Raw genomic sequence first — 11268 nt, 5'->3', positions numbered from 1 at the left:
TTCTTGATCAAATGACTTCTCATATCATATATTGATGATTCAAAACTTCAAAAGTCATGGTTGACCAAAATTCCCCAAAAGTCAATGGTGATCTTGTACAGTTGACTTTTTCAGACGAATCGCGTTTCTGGAGATTTCAAATGAAACAAGCTATCCTCATCAAATGAATAGTATGAATGGATCATATTGAAGCATTTGAGGATATTGAATCATGATTTGAGTTGTGGCACCATGTCCTGATTAAAAAGTCAGTGGTTTAGTGAATTAGGTCAAAAAACCCTAATTGTCGACCTGATGAAATTGATGCCTGTAGGTCTTGGATTGAGATACAATTTCCATTGTATATTGTCATAGGGATTATTTGAAGATGATTGAAACCTTTGATTGACTCCCTGGGGATTTTTAGGGTTTCCCAAATGTGATCCCTGATTTCAGTCCCTGATAGTTCAAAAACCCTGATCTGAGGATTTGTCTGATCAATCTTTGTATAGGAGATGTTCTGAGCCAATGGATTAGGTCAAAATGATGTACTTGGGGTTTTGAGGTCATGTCCCAAGTCATTAGGTCAAATCCTGAGCAAAAGTCAGGAGTATGCTGTCTTCAGTCAAAACCCTAATTCAGTCGATTCAAAGCTGTTGAGTTTGTTGAAGTGAATCTCTGGGGACCAAATGTTGATTGTTGATGAAGATAGTTCTTTTGAAATGAAGGGAGAACAAAACCCTAATTGATTGTTACTTGTACTGATGAGTGATTTCCTGATTAAACCCTGCTGAGTCACAAGTAACAAACACAAGCTATGCAATTTGTTAGAGATGCAAATGATGCATATGCAAATGATATGAGGTGGTATCTTAGGTCAAAAATTGGGGTATGACAGATGCCCCTATTTAAGTTTCTTCAACCTGAGATATGAAGATTGAAAATCTTTATTTTGATAGGGTGGAAGAGACTTAAATATCAGAAGACGCGAATTTTGGACCTAAGATACCAAAATTGCGAATGATGCAAGGATATCTTTACCGAGGGAATATCAAGAACTGACTCCACTGGGGAAAAGATATTGGGAAGGATGCCTCAATCTGTTTTAAGGAAGAGAATCCATTTTTGTTCTTTTCGGGAAAGCAAGTGTATGCTTCACCGGGGAATGATAGCTTTGTAAAAAACTTACCAATCGACATTATCGACTATCAGCATGGGGATAGACTTGTTTAGTAATGCGAAGGTGAAAGGTATGAAACTAGATTACCGACTATCAGCATGGTGATAGACTTGACAAGGTAAAAAGAGTTTCAAAGGTTCGGTTAATATTACCGACTATCAGCATTGTGATAGACATGTTAAATAATATAACCAGAACAAAAGGTTACCGACTACCAGCCTTGTGATAGCGGTTTTGAAGACATGATCAATTATCAGCCGAGTGATAAAATGATTCTGGAGACTTTGTTAGGGAAATTACTGGATATTCAGCCTTGTGAACCGTAATAAGGCCCTGATTTGTCAAATGATCTTCATGATTGATTTCCTTGAGAGGAAATTTTTGAAAGAAACATAAACTGCTCAGATGATGAGGCTATTGTTTAGGGTTCAATTTTTTTTTCACGACTCTGTTTGAGGAATCGGAATTTGAATTTTTTTGGTAAAGACAAAGTTCTAACCAAGAATGAATTGGAAAGAGACAGTCAAACAAGACTTTGTACCCATGAGGAATGAACTCAACTGGGTATTTTCTCCTTTGTTTTGAGAGGAGAAACTAAAGCAACCTTCTTCCACGAGGAATGATCTCAGTGGGGAACTGGAGAAACAAAATGTTCTTTCTGCTTATGGGTGACAATCTATTGGAGAGATGACACGCCCATATCTGCTTTGTTTTTTTCTTCTTTTTTTTTCTCTTTTTTTTTGGGATAGATATATCCTAAACAAGTGATTTTGAGGCAAACATTAAAAAATGCAAGAATGCATAAATGATGTAAATATGTATGAATGATGAATGTCATGAATGTAGCATGCATACTGACGATACTGACAGACAGAGGAGTATATACTGGAGAAGGACCGACGTCGCGATACAACCAGATACTTGGCAAATGTTTTTCAACACGGTGTAGATAACATAGGTGATGAACAATGCTGTGTGCTTTAAACTTCTCTGGGGAAGATAAGCATCTTTTCTTATTGAGATGGAAGAACCTTTTCACTGGAGATGGAAAATCTTCGTCACTGAGGATAGGAGAGCTTCTTCACTGGGGATAGAAGAGCTTCTTTACCTCGAGGGGTAATTGCTTCAAGAATTCTTTTTTGGGACAAGAATACCGTTGTCTCAACAATTTTTCAGGGAGAATCCTTTTGTTCATCCTATGGAGACGACTGCTGATGTTCCTTCCATTGTTCACAACTCAAAGGAAAATTTCGCTTTTATTTTGAAAAAGAAAAGTGGAGTAAATTCATTTAAAACTTATTTTTTCTTTTTTTTTTTTTTTTTTTTTTCAAAAACGAATAACACAATTAAAGCGTCATTTTGCAAGCTAAAAGAAATTAGAGATTGCAAACAAATGGGCACAAGGCTCAAATTTATTTAATAGGATGGAAATCCGCTAAAGGCGTGATTCCATGGAGTATTTACAAAAGTTGGAAATGGTAATTATGCGGAAAAGGCTACATTGAAAGCAATAACCACTATCCCCTTAACAACTTTGAGTTCCAACTGTGTTTGTCGCTTCAGATTGATAATGATTTGATCGAAGATCCTTTGATGGAAAAAGACTCCTCAGGTGACGAAGTACAGACTGATGCAGTTACTTTGTCATAAATCCCTAATTTTTGCCTAGATTTCCCTTTCAGGTTTTCAATCTACCAGGATGAATTTTTTTTCTGTTTATTGTCTCTAATTTTTGCCTGGACCGCCCTTTCGGGTTTTCAGTCCACCGAGACGCTCATTTTTGCCTAAGTCGCCCTTTGCGGGTTTTCGACTTACCGAGCTGTTCTTTTGTTCTTTTTTAGACAAAGTATTTCTTGACTGCATCAGCATTCACAGGATATGGGAGTTCATCACCATCCATGGTTGCAAGAGTCATGGCGCCGCCAGAAAATGCTCTTTGGACAACATACGGGCCTTCGTAATTAGGAGACCATTTGCCCCTAGAATCTGGTTGAAAAGACAAGATCTTTTTAAGCACGAGGTCGCCTTCTCGAAATTCACAAGGTCGAACCTTTTTATTGAAGGCTTGTTTCATCCTTGCTTGGTATAACTGTCCATGGCATAGAGCAGTCATACGTTTTTCTTCGATTAAGTTCAACTGATCGTATCTGTTTTGACACCATTCAGCCTCTGATAACTTAGTTTCCATGAGGACTCTCATTGATGGGATTTCAACTTCTACGGGGAGCACAGCTTCCATGCCGTATACTAGAGAAAAAGGAGTTTCCCCTGTTGAAGTACGCACTGGAGTACGGTACCCATGTAAAGCAAATGGCAGCATTTCATGCCAGTCTTTGTAAGTGACGACCATTTTCTGGACGATCTTCTTAATGTTCTTGTTAGCAGCTTCAACAGCGCCGTTCATTTTTGGCCTGTAAGGAGAAGAGTTAGGATGCTCAATCTTGAATTCCTCACATAATTCTTTCATCATTTTGTTATTCAAGTTTGAACCATTGTCAGTAATGATCTTGCTGGGAATACCATATCGGCAAATGATTTTATTCTTGATAAACCTCACAACCACTTGTCTTGTAACATTGGCGTAAGATGCTGCTTCGACCCATTTGGTGAAGTAATCAATTGCTACCAAGATGAAACGATGACCGTTTGAAGCTTTTGGTTCGATCATTCCAATCATGTCGATACCCCACATGGAAAAAGGCCACGGAGATGAAAGAACGTTGAGTAGAGTCGGTGGCACATGGATCTTATCTGCGTAGATCTGGCACTTGTGACATCTCTTCACGTGTTTATAACAGTCAGATTCCATTGTCAACCAATAGTATCCTGCTCTTAAGATCTTTTTGGACATTGCATGCCCATTTGAATGAGTTCCAAAGGACCCTTCATGCACTTCATGCATTAACATGTCTGCTTCGTGTCTATCCACGCATCTGAGCAAAACCATGTCGAAATTTCTTTTGTATAGCACATCTCCGTTCAGGAAGAAACTGCCAGAAAGTCTCCTTAAAGTTTTCTTATCTTTGTTTGATGCCCCAAGTGGGTACTCTTGAGTTTGAAGGAAGCGTTTGATGTCGTGGAACCACGGTTTATCATCGATGACTGCTTCAGTTGCAAACACATAAGCGGGCCTTTCAAGGCGCGTGATCCTGACTTTAGGCATATCATTCCAGTGACTGACTTTGAACATGGAAGATAGAGTAGCCAAGGCGTCTGCCATTCGATTCTGATCTCGAGGTATATGATGCAATTCAACCTGGTTGAAGAAAGTCAACAGACGTCTTGCATAATCTCTGTAAGGAATCAAACCAGGGTGGTAAGTTTCCCACTTGTCTTTGATTTGGTTGATCACAAGGGCTGAATCTCCATATATGTCGAGGATCTTGATCCTTAAGTCAATGGCTTCTTCGAGACCCATGATACAAGCTTCATATTCTGCGATGTTGTTGGTACAATCAAATAGCAATCTGGCGGAGAACGGGATATGAGTACCCTTGGGAGTGATGATGATTGCCCCAATTCCATTGCCAAAAGCGTTTACTGCTCCATCAAAAATTAGACCCCATCTTGATCCAGGCTCAGGACCTTCTTCAGGTAACGGCTCGTCACAATCTTTCATCTTCAAGTACAAGACATCTTCATCAGGAAAGTCAAACTTGAGAGATTGATATTCATTAATTGGTTGATGCGCCAAGTGATCGGCGAGAATGCTTCCTTTGACCGCTTTCTGAGCACGGTATTCAATGTCATATTCGGATAACAGCATTTGCCATCGGGCAATCCTTCCTGTTAAGGCGGGCTTTTCAAAGACATACTTGATCGGATCCATTTTGGAGATTAACCAAGTAGTATTGTTGATCATGTATTGGCGGAGACGTTTTGAAGCCCAAGCCAAAGCACAACACGTTTTTTCGAGCATGGAGTAACGAGACTCACAGTCTGTGAATTTCTTACTCAAGTAATAGATGGCATGCTCCTTCTTACCGGTTTCATCTTGTTGTCCAAGCATACAACCCATGGATTCTTCTAACACAGTAAGGTACATGATTAATGGTCTTCCTTCAACTGGAGGAATCAATATTGGTGGTTCTAACAGGTACTCTTTGATACTGTCGAACGCTTTCTGGCAATCTTCAGTCCATACAACCCCTTGATCTTTGCGGAGAAGCTTGAAAATTGGCCCACATGTAGCAGTCATTTGAGAGATAAATCTGGAGATATAGTTCAATCGTCCGAGAAATCCTCTTACTTGCTTTTCAGTTTTTGGTGCAGGCATCTCTTGAATAGCTCTGACTTTGTCGGGATCTACTTCAATACCTCTTTGGCTGACAATGAAACCCAAGAGTTTTCCAGATCTAACCCCAAAAGTACATTTGTTAGGATTCAAGCGAAGCTGATATTTCCTTAGTCGTTGAAACAACTTCAAAAGGTATTCAATATGTTCTTCTTCTGTGCTGGACTTGGCTATCATGTCGTCCACATAAACTTCAATTTCTTTATGCATCATGTCATGAAAGAGAGTAGTCATTGCCCTTTGGTAAGTTGCGCCTGCATTCTTCAATCCAAACGGCATTACTTTGTAGCAAAAGGTACCCCATGGGGTGATGAAAGATGTCTTCTCCATGTCTTCAGGAGCCATCTGATCTGATTATAACCGGAGAACCCGTCCATGAAGGAAAAGACGTTGAACTTAGCGGTGTTATCAACCAGCATGTCGATATGTGGTAATGGAAAGTCATCTTTTGGACTGGCCTTGTTCAAGTCACGGTAGTCAACACACATTCTAACTTTGCCATCTTTCTTCGGAACTGGCACTATGTTAGCCAACCATTGAGGATATTCTGAGGTGACAAGAAAACCTGCGTCGAGTTGCTTTTGAACTTCTGCTTTGATCTTGTTAGCCATATCAGGGTGAGTCCTTCGCAATTTCTGCTTAACTGGCGGATGTAACACCCCAAATCTATCCAACGTTATATTTAAATCAGAATGCGGAAATTTCAAACATTAAACATGAGGCATTACATTCTCAACTTATTCCAACAAACAACCAACCTATATTTGCTTTATTATGATACATAGCATTCGGCGTTCACAACTTATAAATCATATACAACTTTATCCAACTAAAATCAAAACTTCAATTTATAATTATTCAAGAATTATTGTAATAACAACAATTAGAAACAATTTCAACAACAAATAATAACAACTATTCATCATCTTATAATAACAACAACATGACCGACATAAACAATCATAATTCCATCCCGAGTGCTACGTATCAGAGCAAGACACAAATCGACTAACAGCAACTAAAGACTTCATAAAGTTACTTCGCTTCCACAGCTATTCTTGAGTACCTGCTCAATTACCCATAATAGGTAACATCATTACAGAAGGGGTGAGATATCATACAATATAAACAGGTGTATGATAAACAGTATATTAGATTAGGATTATACAAATTCTACCACTTTACATAGCAATTATACAACAACGAGTAAGCGACTTAAATCAATACAACTTACTAGCAACAACAACTTAGTAACAACAACTTAATAACAACAACTTAATAACAATAACTTAGTAACAACAACTTAATAACAAACAACTTAATAACAACAACTTAGTAACAACAACTTAATAACAACAACTTAATAACAACAACTTAGTAACAACGACTTGATCACAACAACAACTTAACAGTAATGACACCCTAACAGCAATAACAACTTAATGGCAATCATAACTTATAACCAACAATAACTTAATCACAAAAGCAACTTATAACCACATCAACTTATATCAAACGACAATTTATCAGATAGCAACAACAACAACAACACGATAACAACTTAAACATCGACAACAACAACAACGGTAACAACTTAAACATCAACAACAACAACGGTAACAACTTAAACATCAACAACAGCTCAGACATACAAATCGAATGTGACTCAACTATGCAAATGCATGTGGTACCATTTGGAGTAAAAACTCCCAACGTAAACATATGCCAGGTTATCGAGGCATTTCAACAACGTAAACAGGGTGCCATCAAGGCCAACGTAATCAGGTGCCATCTAGGCCAACGTAAACAATGCAAATGTATGCATGCGACAACAACCACAACGTCATAACAACAACAACGAAACAACAACAACAACGACAACAACAACGTAAACAACAACTTGAACATGCAACAGATGCATCAACTTAATCCAACATTGGTCATACGACCTACAACTTAAACATGCCCATAAGTCGGGACAATAACAACGCTGAACAACATAATCAATTTTCAACTTATTCAACATTGGCCATAGGCCTACAACATCATCAACGTAATCAACGACAATTCAACAGCAACGTATAACAACAACATTTCAACATAGTAATAACAACTTGTTCAACAACGACAACATATTCCCAACAACTTACTAACAACATATTCAACTATATCATGTTCAATAATAACATACTAGAAACAACATAACAACAACAACTCGACACAACGCTTACTCATACCGACTATTATTATAAGTCTTATTTATACTACTTAATAGCAACATATACTACATTCTACTCAACAACTTATACTTAATTGTCCACCAACTTACATCATCGTTCCTTATACTACTACCAAATTATTCCTACCAAGGTTGTAACAACTCTGCAGCTATCAACTTAATATTCGCTATCAACATCTACCACTAAGGCACCAACAACTTAATTATTATTATTTGTTAATTATCAACAACTCCGTTACTTGAATTACCGCTACATAAGCCATCATTATTGCTACAGTTACTTTTATCGCATTATAATTAGGCTACCGATTCAGCCTGCTACTTTATACTTCTGCCATTGCTCCTTCGTGTTATTTTCCACTTTCTGCAACTTATACCACATGCCAACTATTTCTAATAATAAGCATTACTACCAATTCATTTGATTGAATTTCTACAACTTAATTCAAGAACACAACATTTATAACAGCAACATAACAATTTTCCACCACTAAAACACAATACAACAGCAACCTACAAATCATCCCCAAATCAACACGGAGCAACCAATTATGAATAACAACCAAGGACTCAGAATCAACCACATAATCAAACACCGACACTGAGGCAAATTCATAAACCCCATCCCACATACGTGTTCATCATATCCTCGGTTATAGAGTAAGAACCCCACCCTTACCTTTGGATTGGAGATTCCTCTACTCTCCCGATTGCCATAGCTTATGCCGCCGCTTCCAACTTTTCTCCGAAAATCTTTTCTAACAACGTACAGAGACGCACCAAAAACCTGTTCGGAAATCGTTTTGTCAGACGGACTTAAAATCATCAAAACGAAAATCGCCTCCGGTCAGAAGTTACCTCTACGAGTCTGGAACGCTGTGTCCAAGAACCCGCGACGATCCAACGGTTGGATCGGTAGAAACGTTTGTTTTGCTAAGGTGTCTCACCACAGAAACTTGCTGCGAAAATTTGACTTCCCCTGGCTTTTATCTTCCGCCATGTCTCTCTTCTTCACCTCTCCTCCAAACCCTTATTTTCTTCGTACAGTACAACAAAAACCTATTTCTTTTCTTTTTCTTTATTTTCCAAATAATCCAAATAACTCCTATAACTCTTATTGGGCCAATCATTCACACTTCCTCATTGCTATTTACCACACACTAATCCAACCCAATTCACTTAAATCAATTAGTCCAATAAATAAATCATATTATTCTTACTATTATCCTCCAATTAAATCGACTAAATAAATCCGACTTAAAACTTAATATCTTCGATCAGCATAACAATCCAATTTCAGCTAAATCCAATAAATAATTCCTTCCATAATTTAAATAACTAATTAATTAAATTCGGGGCGTTACAACTCTCCCCCACTTAGAATATTTTCGTCCTCGAAAATCTATCCGACACAATCATCCTGACACCTCACGCTTCAGCTGCGCAACTCTGATCATCCAACCTTAGTTCACTGTCCTCATTAAAGTTCCTGCCAACTTATATGATTCACAAGCTTCAACCAAGTTTCATTCATATCCATCACTTTACACCATTAAGATAGTAAGATAAGTACATAACATCCAATACAATTTCGTCTACTATTAACAAGAGATTAAGGGTGATCAGTTCCTCAATTTGTCAATAGTTAGCCGACAATCATGATGAAGTATAACCCATCATTACTAAACTATAATAGCGCACTTTATCACTTGGCTCAAGTCACCTGAGCATAACGTCCAAGAATTCACTCCATAGTTTCCTCGACGCACGCAGCACAACACAATTCTTAAATATCTTCTAATACAGAAACGTCACTATACCAAGTATAATCCAAATCACTTTGCTCCACGAAAATTTATTCAAGTAGAGAACTTAAGCAATGTCAATAAATCCTTAGTCTTATAACTTCACTGATCTCCACAATCTCGCATTTTATCGTATTCTAATCACGATCTCAACATCGTCATCTCATCATTCGGTTAGCGACAAAACTTCCAAAATTTTCTTCTAGTTGACTCTGCAATCCACTTATATGATCAACAAAACCTGTAACAACTTATCTTTACATCATCATCCAAACGTCGACGTCACGAGCAATAAAATTCCACTGACAACTTCGCAATTCACCAGCACCGCTGAAACACTCGCAGCCTTTTAAAATTCTAACAAAAAGCGCTCAACTGCCAACACAAATATCTCCCTCGATACAGACCTTCCTGATACAAAATGATATACTAAACTGAAGAGAATTTCATGTAGATTCCAGAAATTCAAGAATCGCTTAAATCCGAGTTACGAGTAAAAAGTTATCACTTGTATAACATGGCTGGTCAAGGAATCCCGTATACCAGTCTGTACTAAATTCAGCATCAGACCCAAAACTTCAAACGCATCTTTCTCCCTCGTCGAAAACATGTAGCAGACAAAGTTTATATGAAAACTGTAGGGAATTTCGCAAGCTTTCCGAAAAGTCCAGAATCGTCTCCATCGGAGTTACGAGCGAAAAGTTATCACCTGATTAGTGAAGGCTGTTCCATAAATACGAAAATACAGATTGGAAGTGATAAACATGGGTTCTACCTTTCTCCCTTGCTTCCAAAAATTCCCAACCATCCTCACCGGCATAAAAATCCGCATCGACTCATCCAAACAATTCCTAACTTCGCTTGGTTTGACTTCGAACGGTTAACTCCCAAGAGTATCTTCTAATTAATCCAACCTCTCGTCCAACGACAAGTCACAGTTATTCCATCTCAAGGATACATCAACTCTACCGCGACATTAAAATCTTAAATCCGTGCTTCCTTCAAAATTGGAAAAATCATGCCATCTCGCCAATACTCGTACTTATGCAATTCCTATTACACCGAACCAACTGTTCACCACTTGAAACATCCAAGAGAAGCGCTAGCTTCTCCCCCACTTGGCTTCAAGCCCACTCCTACAAACAAACGACTAGAAAACAAACAAGTACCGACAGTGTTGTACACACTTGTCGCGTACCAAGGGATAAATAACATTATACACACTGGCCGGACAGACCGACATGCTCTGATATCACTAATGTAACACCCCAAATCTACCCAACGTTATATTTAAATCAGAATGCGGAAATTTCAAACATTAAACATGAGGCATTACATTCTCAACTTATTCCAACAAACAACCAACCCATATTTGCTTTTATTATGATACATAGCATTCGGCGTTCACAACTTATAAATCATATACAACTTTATCCAACTAAAATCAAAACTTCAATTTATAATTATTCAAGAATTATTGTAATAACAACAATTAGAAACAATTTCAACAACAAAATAATAACAACTATTCATCGTCTTATAATAACAACAACATGACCGACATAAGCAATCATAATCCCATCCCGAGTGCTACGTATCAGAGCAAGACACCAATCGACAAAACAGCAACTAAAGACTTCATAAAGTTACTTCGCTTCCACAACTATTCTTGAGTTCCTGCTCAATTACCCATAATAGGTAACATCATTACAGAAGGGGGTGAGATATCATACAATATAAACAGGTGTACTGATAAACAGTATATTAGATT

Source organism: Vicia villosa, linkage group LG4 (genome assembly GCF_029867415.1).
Source record: "Vicia villosa cultivar HV-30 ecotype Madison, WI linkage group LG4, Vvil1.0, whole genome shotgun sequence".
Taxonomy (NCBI): Eukaryota; Viridiplantae; Streptophyta; class Magnoliopsida; order Fabales; family Fabaceae; genus Vicia; species Vicia villosa.
The sequence above is the reverse complement of the archived record's forward strand: the minus strand, read 5'-3'. Positions refer to the sequence as shown.